The following is a 13,540-nucleotide window of genomic DNA, read 5'->3' as shown; positions in this document are numbered from 1 at the left end:
ATCTCCGGACCTCTGAGGGTGAGTAGCCAAGACCATCCTGAAGGTGGGTTAGTAATGGGGGAGGAGGATAAGTCTAGAATGAGAGAAGCCCAGTTACTAGATCCAGAACTAGATGGAATACGGGCAATAGCAGACATGGCATATGAGACAGGGATGCCAGAAGAATGTATTTGGGTGGATGGATTACTGTATACGGTGTCTAGTCTGAATAATAGGTGCAGGCTGGTAGTCCCACATGAATATCAGAGTCGGTTCCTAGCTCAAGCCCATGTCGCCGGTGGTACAGAGCATTTGGGAAAACGGAGAACACGAGCTCTGCTCAAGCAGCATTTCATATGGCTAGGATTAGCAAGGGATGTAGACCGCTACGTAGCCAACTGTGCAGACTGCCAGAATAAGGTACAGCAGGGCTACATCAGTGGCAGGCAGACGCAGGAGGTTGGAAGGCTGCATAAACAGCAGGATATTGAGGGCTGTGTGCTGTCAGTAGTCCCTGTAGGAGTTAGTGAACATCAGGAATCCTGCAGGCAGTCTGTCCATAAGCAGATGCAGACTGGGGAAATGACCAACTCCAGGACAGATAGGAACAGGCGGAGGTGTAGACATAGCCAGGCAAGTTCCCAGGCAATCATAGAAAGGCAGTGGGGAGGTCATTCAGACAGTAAGGCTCAGAGTAGCTACTGGAGAAGAAGACAAAGACTCCCTGCAGAGGTTCGGGGAACTGGTCAGTGCTGGCGGCTACAAGAACACAACATGGGGACACATGTGAATGCTGGAGTCTGTGCACATCCAAGCAGGAGTTCGCTCAACTTACAGAGGACAACCTATACCCTGCGGTAGGGTCTGCAGAAAAGACTTGGGCTCAAGTTTAAAAAGTGGCGGAGGTGTGTGATGAAACGAGATGGACCTGGACTGAGAACCTTCATATTCACCTCTCGTTTCTCACAGTGTAATGTACTTTTTAATCCTTGGCCCAGTTTATACACAAGAGCACCTGTGAGTTATGTGTATTGGTATGTACTGTTATCAGGTCTATACTGCGGGATTGTAAGTATTGGAGAGTTACAGGTCATTGCCATAGTGTGGGACAGAAAGCAGAGCCAGGTAGCTGGGCTAGCTAATTACCATGTGTATCACAGTCCCTAGTCCATTGTGGGAGGTGTGATAGGTGTTGCTGGTAATGTAGCAGAACAATGCCTGAGTGACTGATAAAATAGCTGCCAGACAAAGAGATGTATCTAGCTAACCTGGGAGATAATAGGTCAGACCCCCCCAGGGGATGTACAATGGGCCTCTGCTGCACTATATTGGCTGACCCAGCATTGGGATATCTGAGCCTACCCCCTGAGTAGACTTTGTGGCACCAGGGGGGATCTGCCAGCCAGGTATATAAGGAGAATAGTTTCTCTATGGAGAGATTCTATCCTGGTGGATCCTGTAACTAAGACATCAGAGGAAACCCTACCAGGACACAGGATTGTCTAGCTAACGGTAGTGGTAAGGCTGCAGGATACTGAGATTGCTATATCAGGGCAATGACTGTGAGAGGCTGCAGGAGGATCTATGCTACCAATTATCCTGTACCATGTGACCATCTTTTCTGTTGTGCTGTCATAATAAAGACTTATTTTTAATAAAGTCTTGTCTGCCCGAGTGATTGGCATCCCACCAAGGGTAACCACCTTCCCAGCTAAGGGTGGTTTCCTCACAGAGACAACTCCCGTACAGTGATGGGAAGGTCAGGCATCGCAACTGCCAACACCCTTGGACTCTCCTTGTGGATTTATGATACTGTGTTTTTGTTTTTGTTGACAGCTTTACTCTCTTTACATTTATAGGAGGGGGAGAGGAGGATGAGGAGAAGGGCTGTGATCATTGTATGAAGCTGAACCACTAGTTAAGAACATAGGCCATGGCCTTAGCCGTTCCTTGCCACTCCGTGTGGCAAATGGCATATTGGCAAGCTTATGTTTCTCCTTCAAGGATTTACATTTATGTTTTTTCTGCAACTTACTGAACTTTGCCATTTTGGATTTAGCATGCCCTCTATGATGAAATTGGGCATCGGCATTGGCAGACGACGTTGATGGCATTTCATATTCTATGTCTTGACTAGTGGCAGCAGCTTCAGCACTCGGAGGAAGTGGTTCTATTGGAGCCTCCATATTTTTTGTTCTCCATTACTTTTCTGGAGTTATAAAATATGTGGCACAGGAGTGTAGTGTACCCCTAAATTACACACACGTTAGAGACAGATAAAATAAAAAGGGATTATTAATAATTCCTTTATTGGAAAAATATTATGCGGCCTGCACAGGAGAGTAGTGTACCCTGTCCCTTACACACACACACACACGGCAGTGACATTGTCCTGTCACAAGTTATACAGCTGTCGGCTGTACCACTGGAATTTAACGTCAGTGCCACTGGGTTGGGCTAGAGAACTGTAGTTCTGTAGTTGTAACTAGTTAAAACTACTAGGTGGTGGGAGGACAGGTAAATCTATGAGTCACAGGCACAGACACAGACTCCAAGGATATAATATTATATATAATATATATATATATATATATAGCAGCAAAGGTACGGCGGCACTCGGACAATGAAACAGTCAGACACAGAGCGTAGATGCCAACGTTTCAAAGAGGTTTACTCTTTTTCATCAGGGCAATGCATATAAAAATAACTCACCATTTTATGTGTTCCCCATCACCACGTTTCCTGTCTGCGCCGCGCGGCTGCACGCCGGTCACGGCCCACTTTGCTGACGTCACCCAGTGCCCGTCACCAGATTAAAAAACTTTATGCGGCTGTCAGAATGTAAACAATATACAAAATCAAGATGCATGAATACTTAGTTCATAAGCCAAAAACACATAATATGTTTCGATAAGGAACAGCAGCAAAAACATATTAGCGTTAATTTATAAAAAAAGCATGATTATAAGAGCACATTAATAAAAAGGTACAATCACAATCAGCGCAGTCACAAAAAACAGCTTAAACCCAGGGTTTCATTTAACCCCTTAGGGCTGAGTGAATCTAACTTAAAGATCCACTCTGCCTCCCTCTGCAGAAGGATCTGGGATCTATTGCCTCCTCTATCGAGTGGAGGGATGTGGTCTATTATTTTGTGTTTAAATGCAGTAGGTGAATGTCCCATTAGTGCATAATGCCTGGCGACAGGCTGTTCACTACTACCAGAAAGCACAGCTGAACGTAAGGCTTGCCTGTGTTGTGCCATCCGTGTCTTAAATTGGCAGTCGGTTTTACCGACATAAAACTTACCACACGGGCAAACCAAAACGTAGACCACGTATTTTGTAGAACAGGTGAGTCTGTGCTTAATGGGAAAAATTTCATTTTTAAACGGATGCTTGATACTGTCACCAGTCCACATATACCCGCACGTAACGCAACCTGTGCATTTTACACACCCTAATCTAGCTGTGCCAAAGAAAGGATTAGTAACTTGTTTATCAAAATTGGTAATGTCACTATGGACTAAGAAATCTCGGAGGTTGCGCCCCCGAGAATAACTGGTGACAAGTTTTTTGTCAGACAGACCAGGGAGTTCACTATCTGAGGAGACTATTGGCCAATATGATTTAATAGCCCCATATGCCAGGCTACTACCCGTGTTGAATCGATTGGCCCAAAAAATTCTGTTGTTATTGTTCTTTTTGTTTTTATTTCTAAGGGTTTTGGCCCGGGGGATTTTTAAAACTCTGTTTTTAGTAGCCAAAAGTGCATTATAGTCATAACCCCTGTCAAGGAACTTTTGAATCATGATGTCCAACTGTCTGTTTAAATCATGATCGTCGCTACAGATCCGACGGACCCGCAACATCTGGGAATACGGTAATCCTTTTGCTACAGATGCTGGATGAAAACTATTAGGGGATAATAACATATTCCTGTCTGTCGGTTTGACAAAAAGTGATGTACTCAAACATCCATCCTTAATGAAAATACGCACATCCAAAAAATCGATAGAGCTATAAGAATGATTACACGTGAGCTTGATAGGACTAGCACTAGCGTTCTGTCGATTTATCACATCTAGGAGGGCCTCTTCTGTGCCTTTCCATAATAAAATCATATCATCGATATATCGAGAATAATATACGATGTTGTCACTAACCGATGTATCGGTGAAAAAAATGTCCCTCTCAACAGCCATCATATAGGCGTTCGCATACGATGGGGCCACTGAGGACCCCATCGCACACCCAGAGACTTGAAGGAAAAATCGATTATCAAAAAAGAAATAGTTTTTGGTTAAAACCATTTCTAAAAGGTCACAGAAGAAGCTCACCTCAGGTCCAGAGTACAATGAATCACAGGTAATTAACTGGCGCGTGGCAGCTATCCCTTCTACATGGGGGATACTTGTATATAGTGCATTAACATCAATGCTGCAAAGTATACAATTAGATGGAATCAAGGGTAAAGAATTCAATGCAGTAAGTAATGCAGTGGTATCTTTCAATGAAAAGGCAGAGCCTTGAACAACCGGCTGTAAATACACATCCAAGTATGCAGATACGGTCTGAAACAGTGACCCCCTGGCAGAAATAATGGGTCTACCAGGGGGGTGCTCCAGCCGCTTGTGCACCTTTGGGAGCGTATATAACAGTGGTTTGCGTGGGAAGTCACATGTCAATAAAGCCTTCACTTTTTTATTAATCACCCCAGAATCGACAGCTGCTGACAAATATGTATCCAACTCTCTTTTAAAGACAGGAGTGGGATCGGCGGACAAAGGTTTATAGGTTGCAGAATCAGCGAGTTGACGCTGTATCTCCAACCTATAATCAGACAAATCTTGTACAACAATCGAGCCGCCTTTGTCTGCGGCTCGAATAACTATGTCACGCCTGTTACTGAGGGATTTTAAAGCAGAAAATTCATCCCTATTTAAATTGGGATGTCGTGAGACAATGACCTCATCCAACGGATCAATGGAAGATTCTACCATGCGTACAAAGGTTTTAATTGAATTATTAAGTGAGGGAGGATCAAACTTAGACTTAGGGGCAAATTTAGAAAGTTCTGCAGGTAGGCGTTCAGCTGATGGAGTAGTGTCCCGAGATCCATAATATTCCTGGAGTTTTAATTGTCTGTTCAGTTTAAACGTCTCTGTTTTCCACAGGAAAGGATCAAATCTCGTGGTAGGAACAAATGTCAATCCTCGCTGTAGAACATCTTTCTCTACCTGAGTCAGGGGGGTAGAGGACAGGTTAAAGATCACTTCTTGTTCACAGGGGGTTTGCGAGCCCTGGATGCGCTTCCACTGTCCTCCCCTCCGACAGGGTCCCCGTCTCCGGCCACTTGTGCTCGGGTGCGTACCGCTAAAGGGATCACTCTCTTTTTATTTGAGGCACCCCTGCGGCGTTGATCCATCTCACTAGCAGAGTCAGCCGACTCTACAGAGGATCCAGAATGCGGTCCTCTTCTGGCTCTGCGTCGATTCCTAAAACGATTGGAATTCCCATGATTCGCGTTGCCAGTTAGCCACCCGTATACATTCTGTGTCTCATAGTCATTTTTTACTTTACTGAATTTTTCTCTTTTGTATTTGAGTAAGTCCCGTTTATAGATATCAAGTTGGGCCTGTAATTTCTCGAGCCATTTTTCAGATGGGTCGCTGGCCAAGGTGTTCTTATGTGTGCCCTCAAAGCTCACAATCTTCTCCTTAGTGGCGTTAAGCTCTCTCGTGGATTCCTCCACCACCAACAAGAGCAAGTCGAACGAGCATTTATTTAAAATGGCACACCATTTCCTGCAGAATTGAACATTGTGCCTCCCGATTGTAGGGATATTGGCAATGCGGAACCCTCTCGGGATTTTCTTTTCAGTAAAGTACTCTGACAGTGTAGCAGCGTGGTAGTAAAAATCAAGTTCACGTTTCCTGAGCTTAATCAGCTCATGATACAGATCTGCTGCAGAGGTATTTTCCGGGGCTGAAAACACTTTTTCTTTGAATATAATTTTGTCAGCGTCCAAATCAGAATAAGAATGCGAATCAGCTGCATCCAGTGTCACTCTCTCAAACGTGTTGTCCATTGTGTAGACAGAGAGTGTGTCGACAGCCACAAATCAGGGAATGAATCCCAGGGGTAACGGAGAACACAGTCCCCGTTCCTCCACAAACGCGATGATGAAAGGTAATAACCAGGGTGCCTGAACAGTAAACAGATAACCAATGCCTGGTGTCCGTAAATGTATGTCGGGAAGTTCTGGCACTCACTAATACAGCTTATCGGCGTCCGTTGCCTTCCGTTCAGTTAGGAGTGTAAGGCCTCCACAGGTAGCAGCAAAGGTACGGCGGCACTCGGACAATGAAACAGTCAGACACAGAGCGTAGATGCCAACGTTTCAAAGAGGTTTACTCTTTTTCATCAGGGCAATGCATATAAAAATAACTCACCATTTTATGTGTTCCCCATCACCACGTTTCCTGTCTGCGCCGCGCGGCTGCACGCCGGTCACGGCCCACTTTGCTGACGTCACCCAGTGCCCGTCACCAGATTAAAAAACTTTATGCGGCTGTCAGAATGTAAACAATATACAAAATCAAGATGCATGAATACTTAGTTCATAAGCCAAAAACACATAATATGTTTCGATAAGGAACAGCAGCAAAAACATATTAGCGTTAATTTATAAAAAAAGCATGATTATAAGAGCACATTAATAAAAAGGTACAATCACAATCAGCGCAGTCACAAAAAACAGCTTAAACCCAGGGTTTCATTTAACCCCTTAGGGCTGATTCGCATTCTTATTCTGATTTGGACGCTGACAAAATTATATTCAAAGAAAAAGTGTTTTCAGCCCCGGAAAATACCTTTGCAGCAGATCTGTATCATGAGCTGATTAAGCTCAGGAAACGTGAACTTGATTTTTACTACCACGCTGCTACACTGTCAGAGTACTTTACTGAAAAGAAAATCCCGAGAGGGTTCCGCATTGCCAATATCCCTACAATCGGGAGGCACAATGTTCAATTCTGCAGGAAATGGTGTGCCATTTTAAATAAATGCTCGTTCGACTTGCTCTTGTTGGTGGTGGAGGAATCCACGAGAGAGCTTAACGCCACTAAGGAGAAGATTGTGAGCTTTGAGGGCACACATAAGAACACCTTGGCCAGCGACCCATCTGAAAAATGGCTTGAGAAATTACAGGCCCAACTTGATATCTATAAACGGGACTTACTCAAATACAAAAGAGAAAAATTCAGTAAAAAAAAAAATGACTATGAGACACAGAATGTATACGGGTGGCTAACTGGCAACGCGAATCATGGGAATTCCAATCGTTTTAGGAATCGACGCAGAGCCAGAAGAGGACCGCATTCTGGATCCTCTGTAGAGTCGGCTGACTCTGCTAGTGAGATGGATCAACGCCGCAGGGGTGCCTCAAATAAAAAGAGAGTGATCCCTTTAGCGGTACGCACCCGAGCACAAGTGGCCGGAGACGGGGACCCTGTCGGAGGGGAGGACAGTGGAAGCGCATCCAGGGCTCGCAAACCCCCTGTGAACAAGAAGTGATCTTTAACCTGTCCTCTACCCCCCTGACTCAGGTAGAGAAAGATGTTCTACAGCGAGGATTGACATTTGTTCCTACCACGAGATTTGATCCTTTCCTGTGGAAAACAGAGACGTTTAAACTGAACAGACAATTAAAACTCCAGGAATATTATGGATCTCGGGACACTACTCCATCAGCTGAACGCCTACCTGCAGAACTTTCTAAATTTGCCCCTAAGTCTAAGTTTGATCCTCCCTCACTTAATAATTCAATTAAAACCTTTGTACGCATGGTAGAATCTTCCATTGATCCGTTGGATGAGGTCATTGTCTCACGACATCCCAATTTAAATAGGGATGAATTTTCTGCTTTAAAATCCCTCAGTAACAGGCGTGACATAGTTATTCGAGCCGCAGACAAAGGCGGCTCGATTGTTGTACAAGATTTGTCTGATTATAGGTTGGAGATACAGCGTCAACTCGCTGATTCTGCAACCTATAAACCTTTGTCCGCCGATCCCACTCCTGTCTTTAAAAGAGAGTTGGATACATATTTGTCAGCAGCTGTCGATTCTGGGGTGATTAATAAAAAAGTGAAGGCTTTATTGACATGTGACTTCCCACGCAAACCACTGTTATATACGCTCCCAAAGGTGCACAAGCGGCTGGAGCACCCCCCTGGTAGACCCATTATTTCTGCCAGGGGGTCACTGTTTCAGACCGTATCTGCATACTTGGATGTGTATTTACAGCCGGTTGTTCAAGGCTCTGCCTTTTCATTGAAAGATACCACTGCATTACTTACTGCATTGAATTCTTTACCCTTGATTCCATCTAATTGTATACTTTGCAGCATTGATGTTAATGCACTATATACAAGTATCCCCCATGTAGAAGGGATAGCTGCCACGCGCCAGTTAATTACCTGTGATTCATTGTACTCTGGACCTGAGGTGAGCTTCTTCTGTGACCTTTTAGAAATGGTTTTAACCAAAAACTATTTCTTTTTTGATAATCGATTTTTCCTTCAAGTCTCTGGGTGTGCGATGGGGTCCTCAGTGGCCCCATCGTATGCGAACGCCTATATGATGGCTGTTGAGAGGGACATTTTTTTCACCGATACATCGGTTAGTGACAACATCGTATATTATTCTCGATATATCGATGATATGATTTTATTATGGAAAGGCACAGAAGAGGCCCTCCTAGATGTGATAAATCGACAGAACGCTAGTGCTAGTCCTATCAAGCTCACGTGTAATCATTCTTATAGCTCTATCGATTTTTTGGATGTGCGTATTTTCATTAAGGATGGATGTTTGAGTACATCACTTTTTGTCAAACCGACAGACAGGAATATGTTATTATCCCCTAATAGTTTTCATCCAGCATCTGTAGCAAAAGGATTACCGTATTCCCAGATGTTGTGGGTCCGTCGGATCTGTAGCGACGATCATGATTTAAACAGACAGTTGGACATCATGATTCAAAAGTTCCTTGACAGGGGTTATGACTATAATGCACTTTTGGCTACTAAAAACAGAGTTTTAAAAATCCCCCGGGCCAAAACCCTTAGAAATAAAAACAAAAAGAACAATAACAACAGAATTTTTTGGGCCAATCGATTCAACACGGGTAGTAGCCTGGCATATGGGGCTATTAAATCATATTGGCCAATAGTCTCCTCAGATAGTGAACTCCCTGGTCTGTCTGACAAAAAACTTGTCACCAGTTATTCTCGGGGGCGCAACCTCCGAGATTTCTTAGTCCATAGTGACATTACCAATTTTGATAAACAAGTTACTAATCCTTTCTTTGGCACAGCTAGATTAGGGTGTGTAAAATGCACAGGTTGCGTTACGTGCGGGTATATGTGGACTGGTGACAGTATCAAGCATCCGTTTAAAAATGAAATTTTTCCCATTAAGCACAGACTCACCTGTTCTACAAAATACGTGGTCTACGTTTTGGTTTGCCCGTGTGGTAAGTTTTATGTCGGTAAAACCGACTGCCAATTTAAGACACGGATGGCACAACACAGGCAAGCCTTACGTTCAGCTGTGCTTTCTGGTAGTAGTGAACAGCCTGTCGCCAGGCATTATGCACTAATGGGACATTCACCTACTGCATTTAAACACAAAATAATAGACCACATCCCTCCACTCGATAGAGGAGGCAATAGATCCCAGATCCTTCTGCAGAGGGAGGCAGAGTGGATCTTTAAGTTAGATTCACTCAGCCCTAAGGGGTTAAATGAAACCCTGGGTTTAAGCTGTTTTTTGTGACTGCGCTGATTGTGATTGTACCTTTTTATTAATGTGCTCTTATAATCATGCTTTTTTTATAAATTAACGCTAATATGTTTTTGCTGCTGTTCCTTATCGAAACATATTATGTGTTTTTGGCTTATGAACTAAGTATTCATGCATCTTGATTTTGTATATTGTTTACATTCTGACAGCCGCATAAAGGCCCTTATTTTGATTCGTGCGGTACGGCCCGCGTGCGGCCGTACCGCCGATGTTTTTCTTCTGCACATGCGCAGAGGTCAATCTGCGCATGTGCAGCCCCCTTCGCCGCAGACGGATTTCGTCCGCCGCAAAGGGGGCGTATAGGGGCGTGAGGGGCTTCATCCCCTCATTTCCCTATGTGTACGCCCCGCGTTTCATGGGCGTTCCCATGCAAACGCGGGGCGTACGCATGGTAATGAGGGCATGACGCCACTCATGGGGGCGGAAAGCTGACGTCGGCGGATGTCAGCTTTCAGCCCCCATACAAGCTACCACACGGACGATTGTCCGTGTGGTCTCAGCTTGCGGGAGCTGCCGCGGCGTGCGGCCCTGCCTTCGATGGTCGTCGACCATCGAATGCAGGGGGCAGCTCCCACCATGGTGGAGGCGTACGCCTCCACCATTTTCGTGCGGATCGCCAGCCGTCCGTGTACGGACGGCCGTGGCGATCCGTAGTGTGGGCGGGGATACGTCTGGTGCGGTCGGAGCCGCATATGCGGCTCGACCGCACCAACCAGAATAAGGGCCAAAGTTTTTTAATCTGGTGACGGGCACTGGGTGACGTCAGCAAAGTGGGCCGTGACCGGCGTGCAGCCGCGCGGCGCAGACAGGAAACGTGGTGATGGGGAACACATAAAATGGTGAGTTATTTTTATATGCATTGCCCTGATGAAAAAGAGTAAACCTCTTTGAAACGTTGGCATCTACGCTCTGTGTCTGACTGTTTCATTGTCCGAGTGCCGCCGTACCTTTGCTGCTACCTGTGGAGGCCTTACACTCCTAACTGAACGGAAGGCAACTGACGCCGATAAGCTGTATTAGTGAGTGCCAGAACTTCCCGACATATATATATATACATATATCATTTTTGTAAGTATTCCAACTACAGTTTAATGCCAAAAAATGCAAAATCATGCACTTGGGTCTCAGAAATCCAAAGACTTAATATAGTATAAATGGCACTATAATGGAAACTACAGAGGAAGAGAGGGATCTAGGTGTCACTATTTCAGGGGACTTAAAAGCAGGTAGGCAATGTAACAAAGCAATGAAGAAGGCAAGTCAGATGCTTGGTTGCATAGGGAGAGGTATCAGCAGTAGAAAGAAAGAAGTAATAATGCCACTGTATAGGTCATTGGTACGACCTCACCTAGAGTATTGTGTTCAGTTCTGGAGGCCATATCTCCAGATGGATATAAATACATTAGAGACTGTACAAAGAAGAGCAACTAAAATGGTGCATGGCCTACATCACAAAACGTACCAGGAAAGACTAAAAGATCTTAATATGTATACTTTAGAGCAGAGAAGGGAAAGGGGGACATGATAGAAACTTTCAAATATATCAAAGGCTTTAACAAGGTACAGGTGGGAGACATTCTTCACAGGAAGAGGAGCAACAGAACACGAGGACATGCACTGAAACTAGAGGGAGGAAGATTCAGGGGAAATGCGAGGAAGAATTTTTTCACAGAAAGAGTAGTAGATAAGTGGAATAGCCTCCCAACAGAGGTGGTAGACACAAATACAGTAGTACAATTTAAACATGCTTGGGATAAGCATATTGATATCCTTACAAAAAAAATAAGGATCAAATATGGTTTGAGGTAACATGTTTAAAAAAAGGGGCAGACTAGATGGGCCAAGTGGTTCTTATCTGCCGTCAAATTCTATGTTTCTATGTTTATTCCGCACTCTATTCCATGCTCATAATAGTGGGGGTGCTCCTACTGATGAATCAACATCAAGGTATAGGGAAAATTGAAAAGGGCACTCACCAAGTTTTGTAAAACATCAATTGAATTTTATTGGCATCTGACAACCAAGCGTATCGACGTGACGTTACGTTTCGGACCAAGACAGACCATCCTGAGGATAAGGTACAGCATTACAAACAGCAGTAAGAAGACATGCAACCTGGCATCCACCCTCCAGAGACGTCACGTCGATACGCTTGGTTGTCAGATGCCAATAAAATGGGGGAGGGGGGGTCGCGGGGGTCCGCGAATCGCGGGAGGGTGCAGGGGTCCGCAAATCGCAGGAGGGGGGCCACCAATCGAGGGTTTGTGGGTCGCAGGGGGCTGCAAATCACGGGAGGTGGGCGAGGGGTTGTCGTGAATCGTGGTAGGGGGGGGCGCGGTGGGGGGTGGTGTGAATCGCGGGAGGGGGGCACGGTGGGGGGCATGAATCATGGGAGGGAGGTCGCGGGGGTCCGCGAATGGCAGGAGGGGGGCGCCGGGGGTGCCGTGATTCGGGGGCGGGGTGGTCGCGGGAGTCCACAAATCGCGGGAGGAAGGCCCGGGGTGTGCCGTGAATCGCAGGAGGGGGGTCCGCGAATCGCGGGAGGGGGTGACCACGAATCGCGGGAGGGGGAGTCGCGGGGGTCCGGGGGGGGGGGGTTGCTGGCAGAGGGGGGGTGGGGGGGTGCGGGCAGACCTGCTGCTCACCTGGTGGCTGCGGAGTAATGGTGGATAGTGAGCGTGTACTGTATATATGAGGCAGAGGCACAGACTCTGTCAGTGCCACTGGAATGGACTACAGAACAGAAGTAGGAGGAACTGTACTGTAGTAGTAAAACTACTACAGTGAGGAATTGGAAGAGCAGCTTGAGGCACAGCCACAGGCAGTGGGGCGGGAGAGAGTGAGTACGCGGGTGGGCGGCAAGACAGCCAGGACGTGCTCCCTCTTCAATCTCCTAGATTGGAGTATAGATGGTGCCTGCCCGGCCATCCGTATATAGGTTCAGATCTCGCAAGATCCGACAGCGGGATCTCACGAGCTCCGGAATGGCGCACTCTGAGAATGGGCGGGAAAACCCAAACAGGCTCGGAAGTGCGTTCGGATTGGGGGTAACATAGTAACATAGGCTGAAAAAGGACATTAGTCCATTGAGTTCAACATATCTAACTTGTAACTACTGACTTGAGTAAGTCATATCTATAGGATTCCCTTAGTGGCCAAAAATGTATCCAGTTTTGATTTGAATTCATTAACAGTAGTTGCTGTAACCACCCCACCGGCAATGAGTTCCAGAATGTTACTGCTCTAATGGTAAAGAATCCTCTTCTTAATTCAGTACGGAATTTATTTTCCCCAACCCTAAGTACATGCCCACGTGTCCTAAGTATAGGCCAAATCATCTCCCAGTTCCATATGATTCCCAATCCTGTATTTGAACATACTAATCATATCACCTCTCAGCCTCCGTTTCTCCAGTGAGGAATACTGTGTTCAGTTCTGGGCACCGCACCTTAAAAGGACATAAATGAATTGGAACAGGTACAGAGAAGGGCGACTAAGCTAGTAAAAGGTCTCGAATCATTAGAACACAAAGATAGGTTACCCAGGCTGAATATGTTATCACTGGAGAAACGGAGGCTGAGAGGTGATATGATTAGTATGTTCCAATACAGGATTGGGAATCATATGGAACTGGGATATGATTGGTCACTAACAGGCCTATACTTAGGACACGCGGCATGTACTGAGGCTCGA

The 13,540-nt window shown here is 45.6% G+C and overlaps 1 protein-coding gene across 3 annotated transcripts in view; it reads right to left on the bottom strand.

Annotated features, from left to right (window-relative positions):
- Window positions 1–13,540, bottom strand: part of LOC146021398 (uncharacterized) — a 58,424-nt gene that overhangs the window by 24,967 nt on the left and 19,917 nt on the right. The gene's annotated exons all lie outside the window — the stretch shown is intronic.

Source organism: Crinia signifera, chromosome 7, assembly GCF_055691185.1.
Source record: "Crinia signifera chromosome 7, ASM5569118v1, whole genome shotgun sequence".
In the NCBI taxonomy this organism is placed as follows: domain Eukaryota; kingdom Metazoa; phylum Chordata; class Amphibia; order Anura; family Myobatrachidae; genus Crinia; species Crinia signifera.
The sequence above is the reverse complement of the archived record's forward strand: the minus strand, read 5'-3'. Positions and strand labels throughout refer to the sequence as shown.